An 11,013-nucleotide genomic window follows, 5' to 3' on the forward strand; every position below is an offset into this window, starting at 1 on the left:
ACACACATTACAACATGCTGAGACAATATGCTGAGTGAAAGAAGCCAGCCGCAAAGACCACATATTGTATGAGTTCATTTATTTGAAATATGCAGAATAGGCAAATGCATTAAGACAGAAAACAGATTAGCAGCTGCCAGGGAACCGGAGGAGGATGGAATGGGAGTGGACTTTTAATGGGTTGTAGATTTCCTTCAGGGGTGGGGAAATGTCTTGGACCTAAATGGAGGTGTTGGTGGCACAACATTGGGAATGTTTAAATGGCACTCAGTTGTGCCATTTAAATTGGGAAGGAGGAGGGGAAATTGGAAATCTGCATTCTTGGTGGGATAGCACAGTCGTTCAAGAGCTATGGAAAACAGTATGAATGGTTTTCCGTTCATAAATTAAAAGTTAAAAATAGAACTACCTATGCCTCAGGCATCCCACTTCTGGATGGATATGCATAAGTGGCATAAGCAGGGTCTGGAAGACATATTTGCATACTCCTGGTCAGAGCAACACTAGCTACAATAAACCTGAGGTGGAAACAGCCCCATTGTTCATTGGTGGATGGATGGATAAACAAGGTGTGATATATCTGTACAATGGAATATCATTCTACCTTAAAGGAAGGAAATCCTGTCTTCTGTTATAATACCAATGAAGGTTTACACTATGTGGAATCAGCCAGTCCCCAGAAAGGAGAAATCCTGTATGATCCCACCTATCCGAGGTACCTAAAGCAGTCAAATTCATAGAAACAAAGTAGAATGGAGGTTGCCAAGGACTACAGAGAATGGGAAATGGAAAGCTTTGTTTAATGGGTGTAGAGTTTCTGTTTTGCAGGATGAAAAGAGCTCTGCAGATCTATTACATAAAAATGTGAATATACTTAGCACCACTGAACTGCATACTTAACAATGGTTAAGATCATAAATTTTCTGTTGTGTGCTTTTTACACAACAAAGTATGAACACTTGCTACATCATAAATGAACCTTGAAAACATTATGCTATGTGAAAAAAATCCAGGCATGAAAGACTTTCTGAAGAAAACGTCTGATTCCTTTAATATGAAATACCTAAGATATACAAATTCATAGACACAACAAGCAAATTAGGGGCTAGAGCCCTTGCTGAGGGGCCTGGGGAATGGGTAAGTGATTATTAATGAAGGCAGTGTTTCCTTTTGGAGTGATGGAAATATTTGACAACCCAAAGGGGTGGTGATTGCACAACATCATGAATGTGCCAAATGCAAATAATCTGTTCAATTCAAAATGGTTAATTCTATATTATGTGAATTTTGCCCCATTTTTTTAAGAAAACAAAACAGGCCTTTTTTGGCCCTCCTTTACTTCTGAGTTGTCTCTCCCTTGATTCACAGCCCAGCCGGTCCCCAGAAAGACAGAGTGAGTGTCTAGGGCCAGAGGAGAGATGAGGGAGGAAGAACCCACCACCTGCCCTCAAGCCTACCTGTGCCTTCCAGGGCAGCCACTGAGCCTCTGCCCAGGTGTGTGAGAACAGAAGGAGAAGCACCTCAGAACAGCTCTTCTCAGGGGTGGGTGGCCTCCTGTCTCACAGACTGGGATCTGGGTGCCCCCTGTGACTCACAAACACCTCCATGTGTGCAGGCCCCACACTTCCACATACCTGCATTCCCCTTGCTACCCATCCCCACAGGTGCAGCTGCCTTAAGCTCTCACACCAGATAGGCACAAAGCAGGCCCACAGGCACCTGAGCCCTGCTGTCAGCCTGCCTTACCACACAGATGGGGAGACCCGGCTGCGGGGATGGACCCACACAACAGCAGAGTCGTGGACACAGGCACACCTGCAGGTGCACACAGAACTACACTCTCACAGTAGGACACAGCACAAGCAGGAAGATGGTGACTAACGCTGGTGTCCCTGACACACAACCTTCCCACTAAGATCCGCAGACAGCCAGGAAGTGCACAGGACACTCATGGACTCCAGCACACACAGCCCAGCCTGGATGTGTGATTCTGGATTAGAGGTCTCTGCCCAGGCATTGTTTGCTTCAGACTTCGTTGGGCCGGGTTCTGGGTCCCAAGATCCACCCCAACATTCTTATTACCCACAGTCTTTCCCTGCATCCCGCGCTTGCATCATCTATCCTGAAAGACACCCAGGGGCACACACTCGCCTCTGTTGTTGGCGGCAGGGAGCGGTCTGGGGGCGTCGCAGAGGAAGCCCTGGGTCCCCTCACTGGCACTCAACACTAAGAGATCAGAAGTGGGGTGGGCAGGGCAGGAGGCTGCACCTGCACTTTATCTAGCTGTACTCCAGTGGCATTCCAAAGGCCTCCCAGGGGGAGGCGGGCTGCTGACTCAGCTTGTGGGTGGGGCCACCATCATAACCCCAGTGGGGGGGGGGGGGGGGGGACGACAACAGGACTCCAGAGACTTCCAGAAGCTTCCCTGAGATTCACCGAGAGCTGTACATGCAGCCTCCATACTTTCCCTAAGGCCTCCCAGCTGGGCTGTGCAGAAGAAGTTTAAATCTGTAGATGGAGGTGAAGAAATACAACAGGAGGCTGGCGTCCCTCCCATACCCTCTGAGAATACTCCTTTGTTCTCTGCATTATGGACTAGGCACACTCCATTCCCAATTCTCAGGCTCCATCCACACCCCACAAACAGGGACCCCAGGGCTATCCCAGAGAGGACAGCACAGGTTATCAGAGCTTTGGTGGAGAAACCCTGGGTCCCAGGCCCTGGGACTGGTCCAGAAGAGAGCTGCTGTCTAGCCTCTGCAGAGGCAGAGGTGTTGGGCCAGAGATGGGATCTCTAAGGCATGTCCTTGCTCTGGGCCCAGTCTGCTCCAGGCTGAGGTCTGATGGAGGGGAAGAGGCAGTGCCACACCATCACAGTTACCAGCACCCGACTTGCCTTGCACTTGGGCCACAGTGCAGCTCAGTGTCCACTCATCTGCCACTCCCTAGGTTCTCACATCCGGGCCCCCTGCATGGTGTGAACACATCTGACCTAGAAGACAGCACCCGTCCTTGTATTGGTTTCCTGGGCCTGAGGGGACAAATTACCACAAACTGGGGTGCTCCAAACCCCAGAAGTGTGCTAGCAGTTCTGGGGGCCAGGGGTTAGCATGTCGTTCCTTCTGCAGGCTCTGAGGCAGGATACCCCTGCTTCTCTCTGGCTTCTGGCGGCTGCCAGAAGACTTGACTGCATCATTTCAATCTCTACCTGCCTTCACATGAACTTGTCCTTGTGTCTGTATGTCTTCTCCTCTCCTTATAAGGACACTAGTCATTAGACACCAGCATTTAGGGGCCCAGCACGCAGCATGATTTCATCTTGAGATCCTTCTCTAATTACATGTGTAAAGACCCTATTTCAAATAAGGTCACATTCTGAGGTTCCAAGTGGGCATGCACTTCTGAGTGACACTATCTTGACCCACTACAGCATCCGTCCTGATCCAGTCCTCTGCTTCAGGTCTGACCTCTGCACCTGCCTCCTGCACGGCATCAGAGGGATCCTGCTGAAGAGACCACATTCCATCTTCCCCCCTGCTCGGAACCAGCCATGGCTCCCTAGTTCCATATGCTTCACTGCAGCTGACAGTCTGGTCCTTATTGGTTTCTCCAGTTTCCTCTCTCAGCTCGCTCTCTTTCTTCCAACACAGACCCCCCACTTTGTATCTGTAGGCTAAAATGAGATGGGAGCATTTTCAATTTCTTGAGTGTACCAGACTCTCTCATCCCCAGATCCCACTGCATCCCTCATGCAGCACTCCCATCTGCTTCAATCAACTGGTCTCACTTCACGTGCCACCCTCTCCAGGAATCCTATCCTGTGTCCTTGCACCACTGGCTTGGCCAGGGGCCTGTCTGACTCCTAGCTTGCCCTGAAGTCCTACATCACATGGTGCTGTCATCACCAGTTATGGGTCTGTGTCTCTCACTAGACTTCACCAGACCTCCCAAGGGCAGAGATGGCATCTCATTGGGAGCATCCTGTGTTCCCTGCACCCAGAATGATAAAAATTAAATGGAACAATACATGCACAGTACAAATGCATTAATGGAAACATTGAAGGAAGCACATACACAGTGCTGTGAGACCCTACAGCGCCAGTGGGAAAGGAGGGAGGTGGCATGAGCTGAACTCTGAAGGATGAACAATCCCTGGCACACGGAGTCAGGGAGGGAATAGCTGGCAAAGGAACCAACTTAAGAAAAGGCATGGAGAAATGCCCAGAATGGAGTCGGGGGAGTCTGGAAAATCATTCAGGGTCAAAATGTAAAGGGACTTTAGACACCTTGGATCCACCTTTGTAGGGTCCAAGGGAGAGTGGTGGAAGGAGGTGTCAGCCTGGACTGAAAGTTCCATCAACACTCTACTCTAAGCTCTAGCCCACTGGCACAGCAGAAGACCCAGAATGTGAGGGCAATCTGGAAATTCCTGGCACTACTCAAGTCCAGAAAGGACATGAAAGAAATGTATGTTCAACCAAGAAGTGAATTCAGGAATAAGGAGAAAGATCTTTGTTGTTGCTTCTGGATACACAGAGAGGTCATGATATAAGGCTTAGGTCACAGAAAGGGGTCAGGAGGAAGCCAGGAGATGGAGTGGAGCCCAAAGTATTAGCTGAGCTGGGTCTTGCAATCCGGCCTTGAGGGGAGCGCTGTGATCCTGGACAAGTGGCTTGGCTGCTCTGGGACTCACTTTCTCTTTTATGAAATGGGGGTGAATGATAAGGAGAAGAGACACTTGTGTATAAAGAACCTGGCACACAGTAGGTGTGTGGGCAAGGTGAACTCTACCCACCTCAGCACCCATTTCAACATTTTTCTTGAACTGTGGGCACCATGCTTTCATTTTTCTCACAGGTATTTATTGTGCACCTACTGTGTGCCAAGCAGTCTGTGGTCACTGGAGATAAAATGACCAAAACCAATGTTCCTTTAAAGCACAACCTTGTAGCTTTGCTCAGCTATTCTGCCAGGCAGGATTTGTGCATTTCTGGGTCTCTGCACTGGGTCTGATGCAGGAGTGACCAAGAAATATTGTCCTTGCAGAAATGTCTGTTCATGTTTTCTACCCATTTCTTGATTGCATTATTTGTTCTTTGGGTGTTGAGTTTGCTAAGTTCTTTATGGATTTTGGACACTAGCCCTTTATCTGATATGTCATTTGCAAATATCTTCTCCCATTCTGTCAGTTGTCTTTTGGTTTTGTTAACTGTTTCCTTTGCTGTGCAAAAGCTTTTGATCTTGATAAAATCCCAACAGTTCATTTTTGCCCTTGCTTCCCTTGCCTTTGGCGATGTTCCTAGGAAGATGTTGCTGCGGCTGAGGTCGAAGAGGTTGCTGCCTGTGTTCTCCTCAAGGATTTTGATGGATTCCTTTCTCACATTGAGGTCCTTCATCCATTTTGAGTCTATTTTCATGTGTGGTGTAAGGAAATGATCCAATTTCATTTTTCTGCATGTGGCTGTCCGATTTTCCCAACACCATTTATTGAAGAGGCTGTCTTTTTTCCATTGGACATTCTTTCCTGCTTTGTCGAAGATGAGTTGACCATAGAGTTGAGGGTCTATTTCTGGGCTCTCTATTCTGTTCCATTGATCTATGTGTCTGTTTTTGTGCCAGTACCATGCTGTCTTGATGATGACAGCTTTGTAATAGAGCACCCGAATGTTTATAGCAGCAATGTCTACAATAGCCAAACTATGGAAAGAACCTAGATGTCCATCAACAGACGAATGGATAAAGAAGATGTGGTATATATACAAAATGGAATACTATACAGCCATCAAAAGAAATGAAATCTTGCCATTTGCGACGATGTGGATGGAACTAGAGGGTATCATGCTTAGCGAAATAAGTCAATCGGAGAAAGACAACTATCATATGATCTCCCTGATATGAGGGAGAGGAGATGCAACATGGGGGGTTAAGGGGGTAGGAGAAGAGTAAATGAAACAAGATGGGATTGGGAGGGAGACAAACCATAAGTGATTCTTAATCTCACAAAGCAAACTGAGGGTTGATGGGGGGAGGGGGTTGGGAGAGGGGGGTGGGGTTATGGACATTGGGGAGGGTATGTGCTATGGTGAGTGCTGTGAAGTGTGTAAACCTGGCGATTCACAGACCTGTACCCCTGGGGATAAAAATATATTATATGTTTATAAAAAATAAAATTAAAAAAAAAAGTAAAAAGAAATATTGTCCTAGTCTTTTCCTACCCTAGACATTCATCAACTCCCACTGGGTGCCAGAATCTGTATTCACAGCTGCAGACAGAGAGACGGGTCAGACCCAGCCCATCCCCAAGAGTAAAGTCCTGTGCTTACTTCTCTACATGACATGGCACTCTTGGCCCCAGGAATGTGGGGGCAGTTTCCTATGAGTCTTCCATCTGACTCCAGGCTCATGGACATGGCAGGACTCATTAACTGTCAGTAGATTTCCTTTTCAGATCCTTTTATTTCTGTGAATTTCAGGGAAGTCACCGGGGCTGTAGTGTCCTGAGAGTCTACAGCACCTTCATGACATTTATCTCCAAGGATATGAATGATTTCAGCATTTGCCTGTCTCTCCCCCTTGCCTGGTAGCCTTAAGTGTTAGCACTTAGGTCCAGTCACTTTTCATCTCTAGCACAAACTAGAACACCGCAAATGTGTATGGCACAATATTCAACTACAGACTGGACAGTTAAGTCAATTGAAAAACTCTTCAAATCCTTGGTCATCGTTTTGCTTAAGAAGTCCCTGCTCATTTTGCTAGGCGGCAGTGTGTTGGTACATGGAGAGAGGAAGAGCCATGTTTGATCTGCTCCTTGATAGCTGAGTAAAGTCGGAACAGGACATGCTAGCTGGTTGGTTTGATAAGAATGACTGGCCTTGGTACCCAAACACTGTAGGCCAGATAACTCTTATCTCTGGCTCAGAGGACATCCAGCCCTAGCTAGCATGTATCCAATAGTTATAGTATGCAACGCCTGAGCCCTTTCTGGGGAGCCCACAGTGACCAGGACTGACATGCTTGCTCCTGTGCACACGACAGTAGAGGGGAGATGGTGGATGATAGCTAACTGAATTTAGACAAGAATATGAGATGAGTGAGGAAGGGAAGGTGGTGGGCTATGAAAGCAGGGTAGATTGCAGGAGTTTTATGAAGAAGGGAGCATTTCAGCTGAGACTCTCTCCTCTGTGGGTAGAGTGTGAGGAAAGGGTGCATCAGGCAGAGAACAGCATGTTCTGGGGATGTGAGGTGGAAAGATGGTTGTCCATTTCAGGAATGGAAGAAAGCCAAAGTGGCAGAGAGCTTGGACAGGAGAGGAGGAGTGAGTGGCTCAAGATGGTTTAAAACCAAACAGGGATCCAAACAAAAGGACCCTACTCATAACCCTAACTGCCACGGGATGGAACTCATCTCCAGGAAATACTGGCTATGATACACACAAGAGGGTAGATGGGTTACTATGATGTCAGTCACATAGTCACTCCTGAAAAGTCAATTTCAGATAAATTAGGGATGAACCATTTGTATTTCAGAATGATTTTACCACTCACATACTTCCTGGAGTGTTGTAATGAGAGATGAGTTTGTTTTCTCAGCCAGTTTTATTGACCACCTATTAGGTACCCAGCTATGGGCACACAATATTAAGCTAGTTCAGACTGGTCCTACCCTCTCAGGGTTGCTAGTCTAGTGGGGAAGGATGGAAGGTGTTGATCAGGTAATACTATAATGCAATGCAGTGACCATTACTGTGGAAGTAGAAGCCTCAGCTGCTCTCAGAGCTCTGGAGACCTTTGTCCCTGTCTGTGTCCAGCAGCATGCTGTGTTCACAATAGCCACTTGGCACCATGTGGTTTGTGGGCAACGGTTCTGCCATGGTGCATGTTGTAGAACTTGACCTCTTTGAGCTCCAGGAAACTGGTGCATGAGCCAAAAAATGGTCACCACCATTTCCCACCAACTTCTCTTGGTGCTAATGAAACACCATGTCTGAGCTTGAAATTAAGATGGGAAAACTCTTTGGGGACCATTCCTCTGGAGTGAGCCAAACTTACCTAGCCTTGAGGTGTGTACTGAAACTCATCTGCCTGCAGGTCTGTGGCCAATCCTTAGGGACTCTTTAAATTCCACAAAGGAAGTGGAGGTGGGGAATTGTGTGCCAACTTTTAATGAGTTCCCAGCTGTGACTTGTTCAGTAATGACCATGGTCTTGGCTTCTAAGGATTGGTATGCCAGCTGGGCTTGGCAGGCTATGCACGGAAGGGGTCCCATTGTGCTCTTTCATGCCATTGACTGATTCCTGATGAGCCTAACTCAGTTCACCTCTCTGTGTCCTCCAGGAAGTAAGCCCAGGGGCCCTGGCAGATGGGCTCTGAGCACATGGGAGCAGGGATGGAGGTGGTGGATTCAGACAATTCTCCTAATCTCCTGCTACCCCAAGACATCACCTCCACTGAATTCTCTGGGGGATTTTTGTTTGGGGGCTTCTTTAAACAAAGACTAACTAGCCACCAGTGTGAACTGTTCAGCTCTCTTGAGGTTCTTTAACACAGATTGATAGGCAAAGAGAGACTTGCATGTAGTAGCTTGGGTGGCTCTGTGCCTCAGGGCACTGACTCACATCAGACTCAGGTGGAAATCCTGGTGAGCCACTTCCTTGTTGTGGGACCTTGGTGCAATGACTGGATCTCTCTGATTCTCTGTCTGAAAATGGGGACACCAATAGTAATAGCACCTGCCTAATGTATAAGCTGTCTGGTACTTAGCACATGTTCAGGAAGTGCTTGGTACTGGTATTTTATCACTGAGGAGAGCCCTGCAGCAGCCTGGGTCCAGTGAATAGAATCAGCTCACTGTCTACCTACCTTATCCCATGCCTTTGGAACTCCTCCATCCATTCATCCATCAAACACTATTGAATGATTTCTGTGTTCCAGGCCCCTGAAATTTAAACACAGGGCAAGGAAGATGAGGTTCCTTCTGGTTTTTACCTTCACATGGGGAGGGACTCATTTATAAAAATATGAGTTAGTATGATTCACACAAAGAAATGCTAATTTTAAGGAAATGGATTTGTGGTTTCTGTTCTTGGGCCTGATGTAAGAGCAAAGCAAACATTAAACGGATATTATATCAGAGTCAGTGTGGGTTGTGAAGAAATCATTTTCCTGGATTTAGACTCTTCCCCAGTGAGGATCGGGTCCCATGGCTGTTTGTTTAAACCTACCATTGTGAGCATGCTATGAAGGTACATACACATGTTGTATCTTTCCATAATGTCAGCTTTATTCAGTCTTAAAGCCAGGTTAATCTAATTATAAAGCAGACTCAGGATTCCAAATTCACTGACATTTACTACATTTTTATCTTGGCTTCATAGATTTCACACAAAGCAAAGTACAAGACAATGTCATACAACAAGCAAGATAGAGCAAGGGGTAAGAAGTTAACAAACCAAATACAAAGTCAGTCTGTGAGCATGCAGTTGGGAGGAGACCTTGGTCTGAAAGGACCAGCTCTCTGTACTGCCTCTTATTATGTTCAAGCAGTGGAGGATCTCTGTTGAGTTCGGTGATCAATCGGGCAGACCTTTTGCAGGAATTGTCTTTTTTAGATGTGGTCAGATGTGAAAGGGGCAGCATTTGGAAAGTCTGACAGTTTGATGCAAAAATGCTTCTTTTATAAAATAATTTTTTATTTTTTATTAACATATAATGTATTAGCCCCAGGGGTACAGGTCTGTGAATTGCCAGGTTTACACACTTCACAGCAATCACCATAGCACCTACCTTCCCCAATGTCCATATCCCCACCACCCTCTCCCTACCCCTCTCCCCCTGGCAACCCTCAGTTTGTTTTGTGAGATTAAGAGTCTCTTATGGTTTGACTCTCTCCTGATCCCATCTTGTTTCATTCATTCTTTTCCTACCCCCAAACCCCCCATGTTGCCTCTCAACTTCCTTATATCAGGGAGATCATATGATAATTGTCTTTCTCTGATTGACTTATTTCGCTAAGCACAATACCCTCTAGTTCTATCCACATCGTCGCAAATGGCAAGATTTCATTTCTTTTGATAGATTCATGGTATTCCATTGTGTATATATATATACATATATATATATGTATATATATATACACATATACACACCACTTCTTCATCCATTCATCTGTTGATGGACATCTAGGTTCTTTCCATAGTTTTGCTGTTGTGGACATTGCTGCTATAAACATTCAGGTGCATGTACCCCTTCGGATCACTACATTTGTATCTTTAGGGTAAATACCCAGTAGTGCAATTGCTGGGTCATAGGGTATCTCTATTTTCAACTTTTTGAGGAACCTCCATGCTGTTTTCCAGAGTGGTTGCACCAGCTTGCATTCCCACCAACAGTGTAGGAGGGTTCCCCTTTCTCCGCATCTTTGCCAGCATCTGTCATTCCCTTACTTGTTAATTTTAGCCATTCTGACTGGTGTGAGGTGGTATCTCATTGTGGTTTTGATTTGTATTTCCCTGATGCCGAGGGATCTGGAGCACGTTTTCATGTGTCTGTTGGCCATCTGGATGTCTTCTTTGCAGAAATGTCTGTTCATGTCCTCTGCCCATTTCTTGATTGGATTATTTGTTTTTTAGGTGTTGAGTTTGATAAGTTATAGATTTTGGATACTAGCCATTTATCTGATATGTCATTTGCAAATATTTTCTCCCGTTCTGTCAGTTGTCTTTTGGTTTTGTTAGCTGTTTCCTTTGCTGTGCAAAAGCTTTTGATCTTGATGAAGTCGCAATAATTCATTTTTGCCCTTGCTTCCCTTGCCTTTAGTGATGTTTCTAGGAAGAAGTTGCTGCAGCTGAGGTCGAAGAGGTTGCTGCCTGTGTTTTCCTCAAGGATTGTGATGGATTCGTTTCTCACATTGAGGTCCTTCATCCATTTTGAGTCTATTTTCATGTGTGGTATAAGGAAATGGTCCAGTTTCATTTTTCTGCATGTGGCTGTCCAATTTTCCCAACACCATTTATTA

At 46.1% G+C, this 11,013-nt stretch overlaps 1 pseudogene; it reads right to left on the reverse strand.

Annotated features, from left to right (window-relative positions):
- The window catches only part of LOC111143931, a 16,939-nt pseudogene extending 9,069 nt beyond the window's left edge, over positions 1-7,870 (reverse strand).
- Between the last annotated feature and the right edge of the window lie 3,143 nt (positions 7,871-11,013).

The sequence above is a fragment of the Enhydra lutris genome, unplaced genomic scaffold, assembly GCF_002288905.1.
Source record: "Enhydra lutris kenyoni isolate GAN:26980312 unplaced genomic scaffold, ASM228890v2 scaffoldscaffold10, whole genome shotgun sequence".
NCBI classification, from domain to species: domain Eukaryota; kingdom Metazoa; phylum Chordata; class Mammalia; order Carnivora; family Mustelidae; genus Enhydra; species Enhydra lutris.